This window comes from Lactuca sativa, chromosome 8 (genome assembly GCF_002870075.4).
Source record: "Lactuca sativa cultivar Salinas chromosome 8, Lsat_Salinas_v11, whole genome shotgun sequence".
In the NCBI taxonomy this organism is placed as follows: domain Eukaryota; kingdom Viridiplantae; phylum Streptophyta; class Magnoliopsida; order Asterales; family Asteraceae; genus Lactuca; species Lactuca sativa.
In genome coordinates this window covers 294465025-294486329 of record NC_056630.2, presented here as the reverse complement: position 1 = coordinate 294486329, position 21305 = coordinate 294465025, and positions in this window count along the sequence as shown.

Here is a 21305-nt window from a genome sequence, read left to right as displayed (position 1 = left end):
AACGTCATGTTATTTTTGTTAAAGATGTCAAAACCATAAGAGAAGATGTTTGTAGAAAACTTGAGGAGCTGAAAGTTGAAGTCTCCAAAGAGTTGAATGAGCTGAATTCTAACTATTCGATAATCAATTCAAAAGTTGACACCATCGCGGCTGTAGTGAGAACAATTGTCGAATGGTATCAATCATTAACTCCCAAGCTTGACGCAAAGGCTAAAGAAGATGCTCAAATTTTCGACAGGATGGGTGTTTTACTTGGTGAATTGAAAGAGTTAGTATCGAAATCGATTCCAACTTCGTTTTTAACTCCTGAGTTTTTAACTCAGTAGTTACATAGTTTGGATCAAGCTATTCAAAATGTTGTTGCTCCAATTTCGAAATTTGCCAACATGTTGCTTGCTGGTGCCCCTCCTGTTGTCACAAGGGTGAAAAGGGGAGAAAAGAAAATTCAAGAAGGCCAATCTTCGAAAATTACAAAAGGTGTTGAAAACTCAAAAAAGATTGAGAAGATTATAACTACTGGTGAATTAACGAAAGTTGTATCTACTCAAATCCCAACACCTATTGTTTCAAAGTTGAATAGAACAGAAGCCATCAAGACAACAACAAGACCCATTCTGAAGGGAATTGCTATTGGTTCTTATACTGAAGGAGGAAGTTCAAGTTCTTTTAAACCAAAACCTTCTAAAAATGGTGGAAAAAGGAAGGGGATTTTGATTGAAAAATCAAAAGAAGAGAAGAAGGCCGAAATTAAAGCTAAAATGGAAAAACAAAGGCAAATACAGAGCATACTAAGACTTAGTGAAAGTGATCCACCTGGTATTGATAAGGGAGATCCAAAGAAGTTGTACAGTTATGAGAATATTAAAGCAAGAGTTGCTTTCAATCACATGTATGCGTTTGAGAGAAAGCCTAAGAAAAGCTATTCTATCACTAACACTGATTTGAGTCAGCTTGATTTTCTGGTGAATGAAATGATGTTTATCATGGATCAATACAAGATAGTTGAGAAGTTCGACAACGAGGATGATTTTGTTCATATGAAACTTAGGCTTCATGCGGTTTTTGGAAAAGAACCAGAAGAAATATGGTCATTAGTGAAGATCAAGAAGTTTATCAGTATAACAAAAGATATAATGTTCAAGAATATGATACAAAATTTTTGGTATCATGTTGTAAGAGCGAATAATCAAGTATGTAATTTCTTGGTTGACGATTTTCCTCTAATGAACTTGAATGACCTGATTCAAGTTGCATTAATCTTGAAAGATATGGAGGCTTTGCAACTTCAAGCGACTGGCAAAGATGTATTGAGTCTTGGTCTTGCCCATATCAAAATCTTGATAAACAACTACTATAATTGTCTAGCATTGACTGATGTGGAGTTAGCATTAGCAATGCGAAGGGAAGTGAAAGTTTCAATGGAAGTGTCGAAGACCCAAGCTAAACTGAAGAAATGTGCTGATGGGGAAATATCCTTCAAGCCATTTGGATTGGTCATTACAGGAAAAGATAAGAATGGCAATGCTTAGGAGTTTTTGTTTCAAGCAAGTGAGATTGAAAGATATACTACTTCACAATATACGAACTTCATTGTTCGTATGAATAATTGCAAGAAGAATAAGGATGGAGATAAAACTAAGCTGAGAAAATTTTTGACATGGTAGTCAGAGATACGAAGGATGATGCACTTTGCTGCACATATTCTCACGAATTGAGAAGCTCGACATGATTACAAAGGGGGAGATTGTAGAGTTGAAATATCTTGTAATATGTCGAAGTCTGTGTAATAGATAGTTTCGTATGTTTCCTTATGGATTTGCTAAGGCATCTTTTTAACGAAGCGTAATGTCTAGCCTTAGTATTTTTTGTACTTTCAGCCACCTATAAATAGGAGCTGAACATAGAGTTGATAGTAGAGTTTTCCCATCATTTACTATCAGTTTTGTACTCTTGTTCTCTGAAAGTAATATGAGCTAAACCATATCTTATTTACTTCGTGTGTTCATATTACATCGTCTTACTCCGATTTGATTCTTATACTCGATTAAACTCTTCTACAAGGAAATTTTTGGAATTTTCTTGGGAACTAGTGATGGATGAAAATTGTATACCCTTAGGGGGTTTATATCGATGACTAGGGAAGATGGGATAAGACATGTTTCCTTCGATAATCCTTATCCCTTTTCTTGCTCCCTAAGGATTCCTAGGTTTCTTTAATTCCTAAGAAAAGGGCATTAAAATTCTTCTAGAAACCGTCTCCACTATAAGATGTTCTAGAATTGGTCAATGTTTTACTTTTGAATATTATCATATTTAGTCCTTCAACTTTTAATTATTTAAGTTAATTCCAATTAATTTCTGATTAATTTTAATTAAACAATACTATTTCTAATTAATGCATCATTCTCATAATATATTAATAAATTATTTATTTTGATTTATAATTAATTTATTAACCTTATAATAGATTAATAAATTAGTCTCTCTCTCCGAAAAACATTCTAATCTATTACTTGGCCTGAGAAAACCCAAAAGGACGTTGCTAATAATTCAAAATTATACTAATTTAGTTATTATCTTAGACACCTAATCCAACAACAACATGGTATAAACAAAACTCTCATAAAAATTCGGCAATAAACATAAGAGGATAAGTGTTTAATCTTCATCTTCAATCTTTACGTTCATACTTGTAAATCCAATATGATCCTATTGAAGTAATCCAGATAATCCTTCACTTTCTGACATCCTAATAGTATGTAAACGTTGCTTCCGATACACCCTATTCATCAGAGAATCGCTCTGATACTTGTCACATAATTTCTCCCAAAGCCTAGATGCACTCTTTTGATCCATGACCTCTCATAGTACTTCGTCTATGAAAATCAACAGAATACCACTATGCATGCTTGCCAGAATATCCACCTTCCTTTCATCTGCCATGTCCTTTGGCTGTTTTGGTTCTCCTTCTAGTGTCGTTGCATATCCTTGTTGAACCAGATGAGACCTTATCTTCACCCTCCATAAAGTGAAGTCATTTGAACCATTTATCTTCTCCAACTAAAACTTATGAGTAAAAATCTTAAATCACAGGAACACAAACCGCAGCTCTGATACCACTTGTTAGGAAATCACACGATACTTTTCAGCAATCAGAACATATTGGATGCCACTTACCAAGCTCTGATACCACTTGCTAGGAAATCAGAAAATAACTGTCAAGACTCAAAACAAATATGATGCCACTTTCCAAGTTATAGTGACCCTTGTTAGGAAGTAATGTGGATAACACATGAAACCAAAAGTAGACAAAGACACAATATTCACATGGTTCGGTCAAGGTCCCTACGTTCACGGGAAGGAGGGGAATATTTGTTATTCATAGAGCTCTCAAACAGAGATTACAAGTACAACTCAATAAAGATTTGTCCGAATCACTAAGGATACGAAAGGCACTTCAAATGGCTAGCAAGCATCCCTATTTATACTGAAGGGACCAGAGCAAATACCATAATAGGCCAACCCCATTGGCTCATAGTCCTCTGGATGGTGTCAACCAATCACGATCCGCCATGCAGTAGCTGCTGGAACACTCATCCAAGACATACAACACAAGATCATCTCTAACGCACATGATGGAGCATCATGATGCATAGGTGGTGCATCATGAACGCTAGTGGCCCAACATCCATTGTGGTGGAACAACATGGTGTATTCCTTGAGCATCACCAAGTTCTGACCATCACTGAATAATCTTGAGCAACATATAGGACTTCATTGCATACATGGCTTATCAACGATACCATGGCTCATCAAGGAACCAAAATGGTGCACCTTGCACCAATATGGCACATCTTGCATGATGATGGCCCATCTTGTGTAAGGATGGCGAAACATTCTTCAAGCATGGCGTAACATCCTTCCATACTGGCACAAGATCTTCTTGGTTGGCACAACTTTTTCCATTTTGGCGCAACATCTACTAGAGTGGCAGAACATGATCGAAAGTGGAGCAACATGACCGAAAGTGGATGAACATGTATTCCAACGGTGCAACTGTTGGATTAATGTCTAAGTCCATAACTATATTTGGTATGTACTTGACCCGACCCGGCATGGTCCATTTGGGTTGCACTTCACCGACACAATTTATATGGATAGTCTTTTGAGAATAGTATATTTATGATTTATATTAATATATTATATGTTCTAATATACTAATATGGAATCATATTATTTAATTAGTATTGATCAAGACTTAATTTAGAATTAATTAAGTGATCAAATGAACTAATTAAATATGGACTCTTATATATATTGAATGGGCCAAGTTCATTTAGGTTGGGATAAGCTTTCTTGCATAGTCCATGGAGTGTTTAACCCATGGATCATATGAAATGAAAGGTCATGGGTTTAACCCTAGTCTCCATACTATATAAAGATATCCTTGGTTGGTGAAATTGGCACTAGTGTGGGTACACTAAGAGGGCTAGCCGATTTCAGTGGAGACAACCAAGTATCCATATTCTCTAAAGTCTTCCAAGGTGTTTTTGGTGATTTGTGATTCCACTTGAGGCTTCCACACTATTGGGTCTAAGCTCTTAAATCTTGAAGAAATCAAGTTACATCAAAAGGTATGTCATCTAACTACTACTTTGTAGTATAAGAGCTTCATAATATGCTAGTTAGGATTAAAGCATTGGAAAGTTCTTATTTGCATGTATAATAGATAAAACATAGATCCAAGGTTTATAGGGTTGCATTTACACCATAGGAGTGTTAGAATGCTCAAAACCCTACAGTGGTATCAGAGCCTAAGCTTGTTTTCTTGTTATCCTTATAAAACTGCTTAAAAATCGAAGTTTTTTGCTGTCTGGGCATCAGACTCGACGAGTCCATCTGGAGACTCGGCGAGTCCATGCCTAAAAAGTGATCAAAACGATCCAACTCACCGAGTTGGTTCATGCACTCGACGAGTTGGACCCCCAGACAGCATATATTCGACTGTTTTGGCTAGAAATAGACTAGGAAAATTGCCCTAATTTGTTTTTGAACTTATAAACCTATTTTTGATGTGGTAATGTTCATACTAATCCAATTTCAAAGATAATTGACAATAGATTCATGTTTTGTACTAGTTTAAGTGTTATGCTAATTACATGAAAAAGCTTGATTCCAATTATCTTGTTCATATGAGTTGCTTAGATTAATAGAAAGGTTGATTGATTATGTGTCTTTGATTCATTTTAATCTAAGAATTGATTCTAAAATGTGTTTGTGTAACTTGTCCTCAAGTTACATGAATAGTCACATTAAAGATTATTAAAACTCATGAAAGATGGCAAAGGTTACAAAATGAAGAGTCTTGTTCTCATTAAATGGTTTTCTGACTCCATAACTTGTCCTCAAGTTATGGAGGTTCAAGAGTCACTTCATTAAGTAATAAAATATGTAACCTTAATTAATTCCATAAGTTACAAAATAAAGGAAAGGTTACATTCTTTTATTAGTTTAAAGTCTTCCATAACTTGTCCTCAAGTTATGGAACTTGAAGAGTCTTTTAATTAAAACTACTTTAAACTCATAAGTTATGGAATTAATTAGTTTTGAATAGTTTCAAAACTTGCCCTCAAGTTTTGGAATTTGGAAATTTTTCACTTATGAATACTTTAATTCCAAGTTAGCCCTTAGAATTTTAAAAGTTAAAATTCAACCCTTATACTTTATAATATTATAAGTTAATAATATTTATATTTATGTATAAGAGTAAAGTCAGTCTTACCGTTAGTTGGCCTCATTCACGAATCTGATCTATAAGGGGGTATAAGGTTACAGCCTATAAAATGGCAGTTTAATGGGTGTCCACTCTCACCCACCGCTTCCTTGCCTGGTGGAGGGTCGTTAGCCGAACGGGTAGGAAAAGGACTATAGTTCTCCCTTCATTAAAAGTATTAATGATAAATACTAAGTAACTAAACCTTTTATAAATACCCAATCTTAGTTACATAGGAAAATGTGAATAAGGTGTTAATCCATGAAATTACACTTTGCACTTTGTTTAAGTCGGTTAGTGGAGCGTGTGTGGTTAACCGGCACACTAACTTGTATTTAACAAGTAGGAAAAGGGTAACTTAATGTTTATCATAGTATCGATGGAGCGTGTGTGGTTAACCGACACATCGATTGAGGGGTAAACACTTAAGGGTACCAAGTAATTTGCATGGTTACTTCACACCTTGTTTTGTGATCCTCGACATCCCAGTCACAAAACCTGAAGGGCACAATCGAGATTGAAAGATGCCATTGAACAGTTCAATGAATCTTAAAAGATCTAGGAGTTTCAAATCCAATTAAAAACCTAATAATTTATTTCGTTTTATGGTGGAAATTGGTGAATCGTCATTCACCTACCTTCAAATCTTCTATAGCTTAGATTACGACATCCCTCTTCCAAGTTCTAAAATATTGTGTTGGGTCCTAGCCTTAATATTTCATATTGGGTGTTATATTAAGGACTTTAAATCAACTATCTTGAATATCTCCCAAAAAGATGTCTAGTTGAGACATCTATGATCTTCCCAAATCTCTTGGAACTTCACTTCCTCCACCTCCTCCAATTATTCTCCCAATCCCACAAGTTCAAGGTCACTCTAACCGTATTGGAAAGCAAGGTCTATGTGTGGTCGCATCTTGGAGATGAAGACACAGATTGACAATCCGGTAGAGTTGGGTGTCAAAGTCTTGAGAAAGTTGGTGGTTCAATCACTTTCTAAGTCACATAGTGAGTTCCTTTGGGACTCCTATGAAACAGACTATGACAAGACCCTTAATGATCTTATCTACTTGCTTGGTGCTGCTGAATCAACAATGATTTGGAAGGCTAGTCAATCAAATTTGATTAGAAGATCGACTTCTCAAAACTTTATGGATATTGACAATGATGACACTAGAAATCCAAAAAAAGCATTCTCTTCCCAATTGAAAGGGATTGGCCATAGTCAAATCGGTTGACCAAATGGTAAAGAGAAATGCTAAGTCTAAGATTATCCCATGTACCATTCCCAAAGGATCCATATGGTTCTATTGCCAAAAAGGAAAGGTCATTGGTTGCAAAGCTGCCAAATTTACCTGAAAAATCATAAGGTTGTTAAAGTCAATAAGTTTTACTCTACTTTAGGTAAAGTCCACTATCAAACTCTGTTAAGTTTCTATTATGAGATTCTTATTACATGATGTGATTGGGTCACATGTTGACGATTTAAGAATCAAAGGAAAAATGAAGGAAACTTAAAGAAAGAGTATGTTGAATCTGACTGCGAAGATGGATTTCTATCGCTTGGTTGAAGATCCGATTCTTGAGCTACTTCTTAGGAGTTATGATAGATTGCTAGGAAACATGTAATGACATAGTTTTCATTTCAAGTTATATTGTAAGGAAAAAGTTTTTTCCGCATTTTAAAATAAATAAAAGTTTGTTTTACTTTATTTTTATCTCCTTACAATGGCATTCATGAAAACTTGATGTTTATATGTTTATAGCAATATTGGAAAATGGATTTGATTCTTTCATTTGTGGTAGTGTATAAATTTACCAAATACGGAAATATTCTCATCACCCAAGTTTCAATTGGACAGAAACTTGGAATCATACAAGGTGTTGAGTGTGATGTGTGAGAATTATCAACTTTGGAGAATTAAGACTAGTTCCGTGGTCACATGTATATGTGACTCAAGAGAAGGACTAAGGGATCATGTACACTTTCCTGTGCACTTGTCAAAGTCCACCACAAAAGATGAATAAGACTATTCGTCATGATTTGCTAAGGTTTAGTAAATATGATTATACTTACAAGCTTAAGTATAATTATGAAACATTGAAAAATTTTCAATGTATGACAGAACGAATGAGAAGAATCAAATTAGGCAGAAGGATACAAGTTTCTCAAATCTGAAAAGATGGGAGAGTACTTTAGTATCATGTTATTTGATCATCTTAAGGATTAACAGACCTTATCTTAATTCATCTTCTAAGTCCATTTTTATAGCTAAGAAGAGGAGCTATGAATTGTTGAAGTGGTCAAATCAAGAAGATGAGTCATACTTCGTTCCAAAACAAGTTTTAGCGTCATACTCCAAGACTTTAAGTTGAGTGACATATCTTAAAGAAAGGTTTAAAACACTTGTCAAATGTAAGAGTAAAAGTGTCCTACTCTTGTACATTAGAAATTGGTAAGTTGTGATGTTTTGGATAAAACAAAGACAAACTTAGGCCAATTGTGTAGAGTGTTTGTCTTGATAAAGAATCCGCACTATCTCTTGAATATTTGGCAAGATAGTCTTATATTTCAAGGAGACAGAGGGAGTCTAAAAGATCCTGAAAAGGGTCTCAAGAAGTAATCATGCATAAAACTTGTATTTCATCACTAGCACACAACTAGAGGTTTATAATATATTATGTTGACATTTATTTGCCCATTCAAGTTAAGTTGGCTATACATTGGAGTTCTAGATGTTCACAATTGTTTGCATAACTACTTGAAAGTAATGGAAGGCCCTTGAGCTGCCAGGTGGCAAGAAGTAAAGATTGCACAAGTTCAATCCATATGAGTTAGGATTTGTCACTAACCTAGTCTTGTGATTATGGTTTGACAAATTCACATGGATAAGAACACATATACCATAAAATCTAAGTGTCATAAGGTTTCTCTTCGATTCATGAAAATGATGGTAAGGAAACTGCTTCACTAAGTAGATTTTAAGTAGATAGCAATTGTGATATTTGCAGTTCTCAAAGTCGTTAGTGGAGCGTGCGTGGTTAACCGGCACACTAACATTAACTTATGAGAAATGGAAAAAGGTATAAAAAATTTAGACTATGATTACGACATCCCTTTTCATAGTTTTGAAATTGTTTAGACACACCTGTAAGCTATCTAAGATGCGGTGTATAATTTTGATAAAGCCTTATCAAAGCAATCTAGTACCAGAAATCTGAACTTTGGTAAGAATGTCAATAAAGTATTGACTTCTAAAGGTCCAGCTGATTTCTGAGTACATGTCAAAGCCAGTGGGAGCATAAGTGTTATGCTAATAATCATCATGTTAGAGGGAGCATGATAATTATGTTAAAGGTTGCAAGTTAGCAATGTTAATTATAGAAAACAAAAGGTCTCAGTTGGGAAAAAGTTGTTTTCCTATAATTAAGGGAGAGGAAATTATACTTCATCTCAAATCTAACAGCCTAGATTGAGGTTTTAATCGTATTTAGTCAAGAATATATACGAACTTCATGTTGGAATGGCTCAACATAAGGAAATTCTATATATGGGTTCATTATTTGCGTTCTAAAATTCAATTATGATTATGGCATCCCTTTTCATAATCTGAATTATGAGAACTTGGAAAATAGAAATGGAAATATTATAGCAAAAGACTGGTTTAGTCTTTATGTGAGACATCATGGATCGTGTCCCATATGCTTCGGATATAGGATCGATTACATGTGCTATATTCATCCTTTCTAAAATTTTCCAAATGCCTGGGGCATTAAGAAGGGAAAAGGTCTAGAATTGGATATGACTAAAATGATTAAGCAATTGTTGAGGAAAATCTAAGGTTTCCCAAGGATTGGTTGATCAAGGACAGTTGGAAGTATAGTGTTAATTCTGGAAGGACCTTATTGACATAATCTGTAAAGAGGCAACTCCTGTTCAGAAGTGATAGTCAAAATGGAATATAAAGTTAGAAGGTATTCAATCTGTAAGATTAGGAAACTTAATGCAAGAAGGATGTTTCCAAGGAGTTGATCTCCTTTGGAATACTCTGTAATGAATGTTGCCAAGTCTGTGTGAATTTGTGCATAATCATTACAAGAGGATCACTGCATATAAGTTTTGAATCTAACAGATTTCAGTAAATGACATGAATTTGGAATTCTTGCATTTGTAGTAAGGAATTGGGATTGTGGAATGAGAATCATTGGAGGTATGTTTAACTGGTCTATTTCGCAAAGTAAAGATCATAGACAAACATAGTATGCATACTTGGTGTGTGGCATGACTAGTGCTTAGAAAACATAGTGTAGATGCTTGGAGCATGGTACAACTAGTGTTTTAATTCAAGTATAAAGTTGATAAAACCAAAACAATGAATAATGAGTAATCAGTATGGTGATAAATAGAAAGTGTTTTATTTATATTCATAGGTTTTGATACCATATTAGATTCATTTATTCTTGTGTTTCACTTTGCATGTTTTGAATTCCATAATAACTAGGTTATTCATACGGAATGACTAAGTTATTCAAACCATCCACAGTCGTTCATATGTTGGAAGTAGATATGAATTAAGACTGTCATGGGTTGACTTGTAGAGGTCTAAGATGTTGGACAAAGTTGTGCTACAACACTCATGAGTGCTCATAAGTTCTGAGTATTGGATTCAACCCGCGCTCATTTAAATCACTTCATGGATTTTATCACGAGTGATCATGAGACGATAATATCTTATATTCTTCAAACCTAGAGATATGAGTTCTTACTATGAGTTGATAGTACATTGATTGCACGAAAACACATTGGTAACTCGATGTTATAAAACATGCCTTTGTGTATGATTTAACAAGTAGTAGAACAAGCCATATGAGTCGAAGTTTATCCATTCCTTTTACCTTCGGGATAAAAGTGATATATGTGGGCCCCTCGATAATTTAGCGATGACACATGTGAGTGCTTGGCCAACCCAGGACTGATTTGATTTGTTCAATCAGTCATTCATCATAAATCGGAAATCGGGAAACAACAAATGGACTGAGAGAATGATTATAATCCATGTCTCAGTCCATATGATATCTAGAATGGAGGAATATATGATCCCTTATCTAATGGACAAGTTATTTACAAGGTCAGAGTTCGACATCGGCTTTAAGAGCTACGATTGCCAGTTAGGTTTTGAAGTCATACTCAATAATAGTTTTAGACTTATCCAAGTGGGAGACTGTTTGATTAATGTCTAAGTCCATAACTATATTTGGTTTGTACTTAACCCGACCCGGCATGGTCCATTTGGGTTGCACTTCACCGACACAATTTATATGGATAGTCTTTTGAGAATAGTATATTTATGATTTATATTAATATATTATAAGTTCTAATATGTTAATATGGAGTCATATTATTTAATTAGTATTGATCAAGACTTAATTTAGAATTAATTAAGTGATCAAATGAACTAATTAAATATGGACTCTTATATATATGGAATGGGCCAAGTTCATTTAGGTTGGGCTAAGCTTTCTTGGATAGTCCATGGAGTGTTTAACCCATGGATCATATGAAATGAAAGGTCATGGGTTGAACCCTAGTCTCCATACTATATAAAGATGTCCTTGGTTGGTGAAATTGGCACCAGTGTGGGTACACTAAGAGGGCTAGCCGATTTCACTAGAGAGAACCAAGTATCCATATTCTCTAAAGTCTTCCAAGGTGTTTTTGGTGATTTGTGATTCCACTTGAGGCTTCCACACTATTGGGGCTAAGCTCTTAAAGCTTGAAGAAATCAAGTTACATCAAAAGGTATGTGATCTAACTAGTACTTTGTAGTATAAGAGCTTCCTAATATGCTAGTTAGGATTAAAGCCTTGGGATGTTCTTATTTGCATGTATAATATAGAAAACATAGATCCAAGGTTTATAGGGTTGCATGTACACCATAGGAGTGTTAGAATGCTCAAAAGCCAACAACAACATGCTAGCGAGTTGTCCAATACCTAATCAAATGGTGCAACTATGCATCAAGTTACTCATTTCCAATCCCACGTGCTCCAAATCTCTTCCACGTGCTCCATACCCCCTGTTAGATGATTTGTTCCTTTGGCACTTGATCTGTTCCTTTTTCAGATGATTTGTTCCCTTCTAGATGATTTCTTCCTTTGTTACATGCTCCATGAACCCCAAGTGCTCTATTAAGTTCTAAGTGCTCCACTAAATACAAATGCTCCATGAGAATGCGATAAATGCTCAAGTCACATTTAAACATTTCCACCTTGACTTGAGAATCCTATGAACTCCAACTTAAACAAGAACTTCCTCTCCCTTTCTGCCATCAAGCCTCGAAGGGGCTTACCTCCTACGAATATCAGACAACTCCAAATAAAGCTTGAGCTTCTCTCTAGCAAGATTTCTATCACCATGTCTTCCAGATTCTCCATGGCACCAGACTTTTGAATACATAACCTATCGTAGAACATAACATGATATGTTTCTCCACATTTAAAATAAGACTTTGAACGAGACCAACCGTCAATGATCTTCTTATCTCCAGATCACTTTCAAGGTCCTAGTCTATCAATCCAACCAAGTCTGTATGTCGTGCATTGGCACCATACATCATAAAAACATCAAGCATTACCTTCAAGTGTCACAAGATCCCTTTAAGTGAAATGTCATGAAGAAACCTTTTAACTTCAGGTCTTTTTTTATTACATGTAAAGGTTGAGAAGAAATCTGTACATCCAAACCATTTACATAACTACATGGCATCCAATGTGACAACCGTCAATTTCCGGTCAAGTCAAAGTCAACTGAAGTCAACAAGTCAAACCATTCGACTCAATTTGCCTGTGAGTACTAGAGTTTACGTTATGTAATTTCTAAACAACTCGCTATTCTAATGAGAGATCATGAATCAAAAAGTGCGTACATCTAGATCTCCTTAACCTAAAAACTGTGGTAAGTGACGAGCCAAACCGATAAAACAATGTTGCATACTCATCGGGAGTGTGTAAGATCCTTAAACAAGACTTAACGGGGTTTACGGATGTGACAACCGTCAATTTTCGGTCAAGTCAAAGTCAACTAAAGTCAACAAGTCGAACCGGTCAACTCAACTAACCCTTGTGTAGGAGGGCTTACGTTATGTATTTACTAGACAACTCGCTATTCTAACGAGAGATCATAAATCGAAAAGTGCGTAAATCTAGATCTCCTTAACTTAAAACTGTGGTACGTGGCGAGCCAAACCGATAAAACAATGTTGCATACTCATTGGGAGTATGCAAGATCCTTAAACAAGGCTTAACGAGGTTTACAGACCTTGCATTGCGAAGCCAGACACTCAAAAAGGTCACAAATGAAACCTCTCTCAATCATTTTCACTCTATCCCTCTCTATGTGAAATCTCTCCCAAATCTCTCCAAGAATGCGAAATCTCTCCCAAATCTTTCTATGTATGTGAAATCTCTCCAAGAATGTCAAATCTCTCCCAAATCTCTCCAAGAATGTGAAATCTCTCCCAAATCTCTCTAAGTATGTGAAATCTCTCCCGAATATCTCTTTGTATGAGAAATCTCTCCAAGCATGTCAAATCTCTCCCAAATCTCCCTAAGTATGTGAAATCTCTCCCAAATATCTCTTTGTATGAGGAATCTCTCCAAGCATGTCAAATATCTCCCAAATCTCCCTAAGTATGTGAAATCTCTCCCAAATCTCTCTCAAAAGTTTCCGTAACTTTTTGAAGTCATTCGGGTCATTCCGACCCTTAACCGGGTCAAAAACGGCTTAAAACGGAAGTCTACGCGAAAAACGGACTTAAGGAGCCCAAACTCCTCTTAGGACCCGAAACCCCTCTTAGGACCCGAAACCCCTCTTAAGGAACTGAACCCTTCTGAGTCGAAGGCTGATGAACCGAACCCGAAAAGTCCTCTCGGGCCCGAACCTCGCCTACACACCCGAACCCGAACCTTCGGTCCATTTCGGATCCCGATGCCTTGACCGAACCCTCGCGTCTGAGCCTTTGATCGAGCCTTCGCCTTCGCTTCACACTTCTGGTTTGCCCATCTCGCCTCCGGCTCGACATCATTAGGGACCGAACCTCGGCCTAGAGACCGAACCTCGGCCTAGGACCGAGAGGTCTCGCTGGAAGTCCTTTTTTTCTCCCGGTTTTCGACTACGACTTCATTTTAGCTTCGTTGTTAATTGTTTTATTGTGGGATTTTCACCCAAAACTTTATTTTAATATATAAGGACCCATAATTATTAAATTTTCACGTTTTTTAAGGATAAAACATTATCCAAAAGAGTGGGTGAAGTACAAAGGTAGAGTATTGACTTTCCTTTATTTTATGACACAAGCAACCTCCCATACCCACTCCATGTCACTTTTCCCCATCAACCCTTACCTAGTCACTTCATTGTACTTTTCCCACCTTTTTCCAACCACACAATTGGTCAAAGGCTAGAAAAGTCTCCTCTCTCCTCAGTTCTCTCATTTTCTCTCCTTTCACCAAAGATCAAACATATTTACTCTCTCACTTCCTCTCTCTTAAAATTCGAGATTCAAGGCTATACTCCAAGCTTTTCTTCTACTTTTGATAAGTATTAACATCCTCCTTGTGATTATTACACTTCATTCTACTCAAATCATTGATTGCTTACACAAATATCGTCATATTTGTTGTTAGCTCCTCAAATCTTCAAGCACCTCCCAAGTGTTCTTGAGTTGAACACTTCTTTTCTCCATCATCCATCTTCTGAAATCACTCAAGGTGAGTTCATACCCCTACATTTTCATGATTTTTCATGTTTTTAGGGGGGGAATACAAGTTAAAACACCAAGGACATAACTAAAATTTTCTAACAGCTTTCATCAGAAAAGTTGGACTCCATTCACGGACTGTTTTGGACAACTTAAACATTTTTGTTTGAAAAACTGTTTTAGGTGTAAGTAGTTCAAGTTCTTATTTTTAAAATGACTACTTGCAAATCTCCATACGATTTTTCTACAATTTATGGTGATTTTTACAAAACTGCCTATCATTTCAAACACCAATCCGGACCGGTTTGTGATTATGGACTATTTCACCCAAGTTGGAGATCATTAAAAATCATGATAAAAATTATGAGTAAACTAGACACATTTTGGGAACTCTCAAAATTTACGGATTTAGTTTTCGACTTCGTATGATTTTTCTATGACTTTTCTAAAACAGCGTAGGAAGGTTAAATTTAGTTAACAGCATATAAATTTCATAATACTTTGTATTATGTTGAGCAAAGTGTATAACAATAAGTTCTAAATATTGAAAATGTTTCCTTGTTACTTTATCATCATAAACTGAAACTTAGTCATTCATGATAAGATTATTCATTCATTTAGAACACGTATATTAAGCTATAACAAGCATAGTTTATGGATTCATAACACTAATGCGTTTTCATAAAAGAGTTCTTATACATTAGAAACGTTTGGGATAAACTATAATAGGTATGGTTTATGTTTCCATTAACACAACAAACACATTTCGGAAGGTTTTATTCCCACATAAAAAGGTTTTACACTCATGCACACCACACGTAAACTTGTTAACCTAAATTGTGAGACAATCTCTTTCGTACGTCCGAGTGCGGAATCTAATTCCTGGTAGTTATAATTAGAGTCTCCTAGAGGGAGAACGTGATAGTTGTGTATAGATCTATATTGGGTTTGACACCCCACACCTTGCTGCTAGCTACAGTGGGACCTGCAGGTCTACGGGTGACAAATGTCATATCAGTTTTGCGGCGCCTGAGAAACGTCGAGGCAGGTTCATTAGTCATAGTATGATTATAGTGCTCACATAGGGATTTAACAACATAATTTACAGGGATTTGCATAAATAAAAAATGGGTTTTATGTCAAATTTAAAATCACTTTTTATATCAATAATTATAGATATCATGGTATATTTTCAGTCTTGGTATTTAAGACCACACATCATCCATTACGGGATTTTTCTCAAATCAGAAAGGGTTTTACGCCAATTTAAAACCACAAATATATCTTTAAGTATGACAAAATACTTGTTCATTTCAGTCCTGGCATTTAGGACTACAGAACTTTTATAAGGAAAATATTGGATTTTTCTTGGTAACATACATCTTCTTACAAAGATCAATTTTCAAACTCTTACTGTCAAAATCATTTATGAACTCACCAACCTTTGTGTTGACACTTTTTCAAAACTACTTGTATTCTCAGGAATTCAGTGAAACAGGAAATCAACCACGTTTTGAGGATGGGACGATAAATCGTCAAACAGTTCATTTTGTATCATAATGTAATTGATTCGAATCTTGTAAACATATAATTTGTTTAACATTTTCAATTATATTTATGATGGTTGTATTTACTTTGAGCACTATTATACTCGTTGTTGTGATACTCTACATGAAGTCCTCCACCCCCCAGACGTTTCTGCCATCCTTGGTTTGGGGGTGTGACAACGGACCTTGCATTGCGAAGCCGGACACTCAAAAAGGTCACAAATGAAACCTCTCTCAATCGTTTTCACTCTATCTCTCTATTTTGAAATCTCTCCCAAATCTCTCCAAGTATGTGAAATCTCTCCCAAAACTCTCTTTGTATGAGAAATCTCTCCAAGAATGTGAAATCTCTCCCAAAACTCTCTTTGTATGAGAAATCTCTCCAAAAATGTGAAATCTCTCCTAAAACTCTCTTTGTATGAGAAATCTCTCCAAGTATGTGAAATCTCTCCCAAAACTCTCTTTGTATGAGAAATCTCTCCAAGTATGTGAAATCTCTCCCAAAACTCTCTTTGTATGAGAAATCTCTCCAAGTATGTGAAATCTCTCCCAAAACTCTCTTTGTATGAGAAATCTCTCCAAGAATGTGAAATCTCTCCCAAATCTCTCTCAAAAGTTCCCGTAACTTTTGAAGTCATTCGGGTCATTCCGACCCTTAACCGGATCAAAAACGGCTTGAATCGGGGTAAAAACGAATAAAATAGGCTTAAGGACCCGAAGCCCTCTTAGGACCCGAAAGTCCTCTTAGGGACCAAGACCAAGAAGACCCGAACCCGAAGGCTCCAGGAAGAACCGAACCCGAAGGTCCTCTCAGGGCCGAACCTCACATACACCCACCCGAACCCGAGACTACTGTTCATTCGGTTCATTTCGGGTCTGACCACCTTCGCTTCTAAGACTTCGGACCGAACCTTCGCCTTCGCCTCTCACTTCTGGTTCGCCCCATTTCGCTTCCGGCTCAGCATCTGTAGGGACCGAACCTCGGCCTAGGACCGAGAGGTCTTGCTGGAAGTTCTTTTTCTCCCGGTTTTCATCTAGTTTTGCGTTTTAGGCCCGTTTTTAATTGTTTTAACACGAGATTTTCACCCAAAACTTTATTTTACCATATAAGACCCTTTAATTAATGATTAATCGCGTTTTTAAGGATAAAACCTTATCCAAGAAGAGTAGGTGAAGTACAAAGGTGGAGTGTTGACTTTCCTTTATTCTATGACACAAGCAACCACCCATACCCACTCATGTCACTATTCCCCACCAGCCCTTACTTAGTCACTTCATTGTACTTTTCCCACATTTTTTTCCAATCTCACAATTGGTCAAAGGCTAGAAAAGTCCCCTCTCTCCTCACACTTCATTAATTCTCTCATTTTTCCACCAATAATCACACTCGAAACTCTCTCATCTTTCTCTCTCAATTTCGATGACTTCAAGGCATACTCCAAGGATTTTCTCCTTCATTTAATAAGTATCATCCTCTTTCTTATGATTATTACACATCCTCCTACTCAAAATCATAGGTTGCTTACACAAACATCATCACATTCTTGTTAGATCATCGAATCTTCAAGTGATTCTTCAAGTGTTCTTGAGTTGGACACTTCTCTTCTTCAACACTCATCTACTGAAACTAATCAAGGTGAGTTCATACCCCTCTATTATCATGTTTCTTAAGTTTTTAGGGTGAGAATACAAGTTAAAACACCAAGAACATAACTAAAATTTTCTAACAGCTTTCATCAGAAAAATTGGACTCCATTCATGGACTGTTTTGGTCAACATAAACATTTTTTTTTTAAAACTGTTTTAGGTGCATGTAGTTCAAGTTTTTAGATTTAAAATGACTACTTGCACATCTCCATACGATTGTTTTACAATTTATGGTGATTTTTACAAAACTGTCTATCATTTCGAACATCAATCCGGACCAGTCTGTGATTATGGACTTGTTCACACAAGTTAAAGGTCACTAAAAATCATGGAAAAACTTTATGAATAAACTAGACTCATTTTCCAAACTCCCGGAATTTACGGATTCTGATTTGGACCTGTTAAGAAGTTTTTATAAATGTTCTAATAACAACGATCGAAACTAGTAATAACAGAAAAGAATGCTAACAATTTCTTATCACCTTGTAACATGTTGAGCAAGGTGTATATCTTTATATGAATGTGTGTTATTGCAAATAAATAACATTTTGCCTTAGTTTATAAACATGCATCAGTTAATAATTGGATTTGATATATCGAAATACACCTGAAATATAAAGGATAACACATTTGTTTTAAATCAAAGTACATCCATTTTATTAAAACAGTTGAATAAACTACATTGAATATAGTTTGCGTACATCACCATTTCAAACGTTTCGGATAAACTATAATAGGTATGGTTTACATTTCCATTAACACAACAAGTACATTTCGGAAGGTTAATTTCCATAGGAAAAAGGCTTTACACTCACGTACACCACACGTAAACTTGCTAACTTAAATTGTGAGTTATCCTTCTCAGTACTCCTAGAGTACGGGTTAGAATTCCTGGTAGTTATAATCAGAGTATCTTGTAGGGAGAACGTGATAGTTGTGTATAGATCTATATTGGGTTTGACACCCCACACCTTGCTGCTAGCTACAGTGGGACCTGCAGGTCTACGAGTGACAAATGTAATATTAGTTTCGCGACGCCTGAGAAACGTCGTGGCAGGTTCATTAGTCATAGTATGATTATAGCGCTCACATAGGGAGTTAACAATACATAAAGTTTAAGGGATCTTTTTTTTTGTATAAATCAAAAAGGGATTTTATGTCGATTTGAAATCACTTTTTATATCAATAATTACAGATATTATGGTATATTTTCAGTTTTGGTATTTAAGACCACACATTATTCATTTCGGGATTTTTCTCAAATCAGAAAGGGTTTTACGCCAATTTAAAACCACATTTATATCCTTAAGTAATACTTGTTCATTTTCGGACCTGGCATTTAGGACCACATAACGTTTATAAGGAAAATATTGGATTTTTCTTGGTAACATACATCTCTTTATAAAGATCGATTTTCAAACTCTTACTGTCAAAAGCTTATGAACTCACCAACCTTTGTGTTGACACTTTTCAAAATTACTTGTATTCTCAGGAATTCAGTGAAATAGGAAATCAACAACGTTTTGAGGATGGGACGATAAGTCGTCAAACAGTTCATTTTGTATCATAATGTAATTGATTTGAATCATGTAAACATATACTTTGGTGTAACTTTTCAAATATATTTATGATGGTTGTATTTACTTTGAGCACTATTATACTCGTTGTTGTGATACTCTACATGAAGTCCTCCACCCCCAGACGTTTCCGCCATCCTTGGTTTGGGGGTGTGACATCCAAATAGGTTAATTTAATACTTTAATTTAATACTTTTTTTGTTCATAATCTTTTAAGTATTTAAGTAATGAATATTATCTAAACAAACACTTAAAAATAATAATTTGTTTTCATCTAGAATATTTGTTTTATCAGTGTACATTCAAAGATAATTGACATATATAACTGTTAAATAAAGAAATATACAAAAAACCTAACAAACACACCATTTATGATTATATTAATAACCTTATATAAGAAACTAATTACAACTCTAAAAGATCCACAATATTAACATTATTAGACAACTTATATTAATAATAAAAAACACTAATTAATTTTCACTTTGAATTATATACTTTCGTGCACCGTTGCATATATTTTTCCTATAATGAAACATGGTTTCATATGTTGTCTAAAACCGACTTTCTTTGATAGATTGAGAAAAAGTCACATGTTGCACAAATGTCCATATAACCCATGTCAAGTTTTATGACCACACCAAAACAATAATTTGAAATGTTGTTAGGGAAACAGACAATACTTGTCAAGACTCAAAACAAATCAAATTTCACTTTCCAAATTCAAATGGCCCCTGTTAGGAAGTAATGCGGATAACACACTAAACAAAAAGCAAACAAAGAAACAATATTTATGTGGTTCGATCAACATGACCTATGTCAACAAGCAGGATGGGAGTATTCTTTATTCAAAGAGTTCTCAAAAAGAGATTACAAGTAAAACTCAACATAGATTAGTCCTGCTCACTAATGATACAAAAGACACATCAAATGACTTATCATGCATCCCTATTTATAGTCAAGGGATGAGACCTAAAACCCTATTAGGTCAGGCCCATTGGCTCATAGGTCCATGAATGGTGTAAACCAATCACAATCCACTACGCAGTAGCTTCTGGAACATTCATCCTTTTCGATTTCATGAGCATCAATAACACACATTATGGAGCATCATGATCCATAGTGGATCATCATGATGCAAGAGTGGCACATCAAGTTCACCATGGCTCATCAACCATCATGGTGGCACATCAAGCAATAATACTTGAGCATATTCAACATCTGAGCAACCTTGAAGAATCTTGAGCATCATAAAGGACTTCATAACATATATGGCTCATCAAGGGATACCATGGATCATTAGGAATATATATGGCACACCAGGAACATGTGTGGTACATCAAGCCACTTAAGGGCGCTTCATGATGCACAAGTGGTGCATCATGATCATCAGTAGCACATCCATGCTTCAACAATACATCAATACTTAAGAGTACTCCATGATACACTAGAGTGGCACACCTTGTGCATGAATGGTGCACCTTGTGCTCAATGTGACACATCTTCCTTAATCATGAAACATCTAGCTTCAAGGTGGCACATCCTCCTTTAAAAGTGGCACATATTCATCTCATGTGGCGCACCTTGCAACCCAAAGGCACACTATAGTACATAATGGAGTAGCATATCTTCTATGTGGCGTATTTATGCATGGTGTGGTGCATCTTGATTCTTGAGCATGGAAGGCACATCCATGCACCAAGGTGCTCCATTCCTTTATCAGGTGCTCTACACCCTTCTCATATGCTTCATTCCCCATTTATGATGATTCGTTCCTTTAAAATATGATACATTCCTTTGTTACATAATCCATTCCCTTGCCACATGATCCGTTCCTTTGTCATATGCTCCATGAACCTCAAGTGCTCCATTGATTTCCAAATGCTCCATTGAACTTGAATGCTCCATGCAAATGCTCCAAATGCTCAAGTCACATTTAAAAAACGCATATATAACCTTAATCTACATGAAAACTTAAAAAGGGAGATATGGTTTCAACATC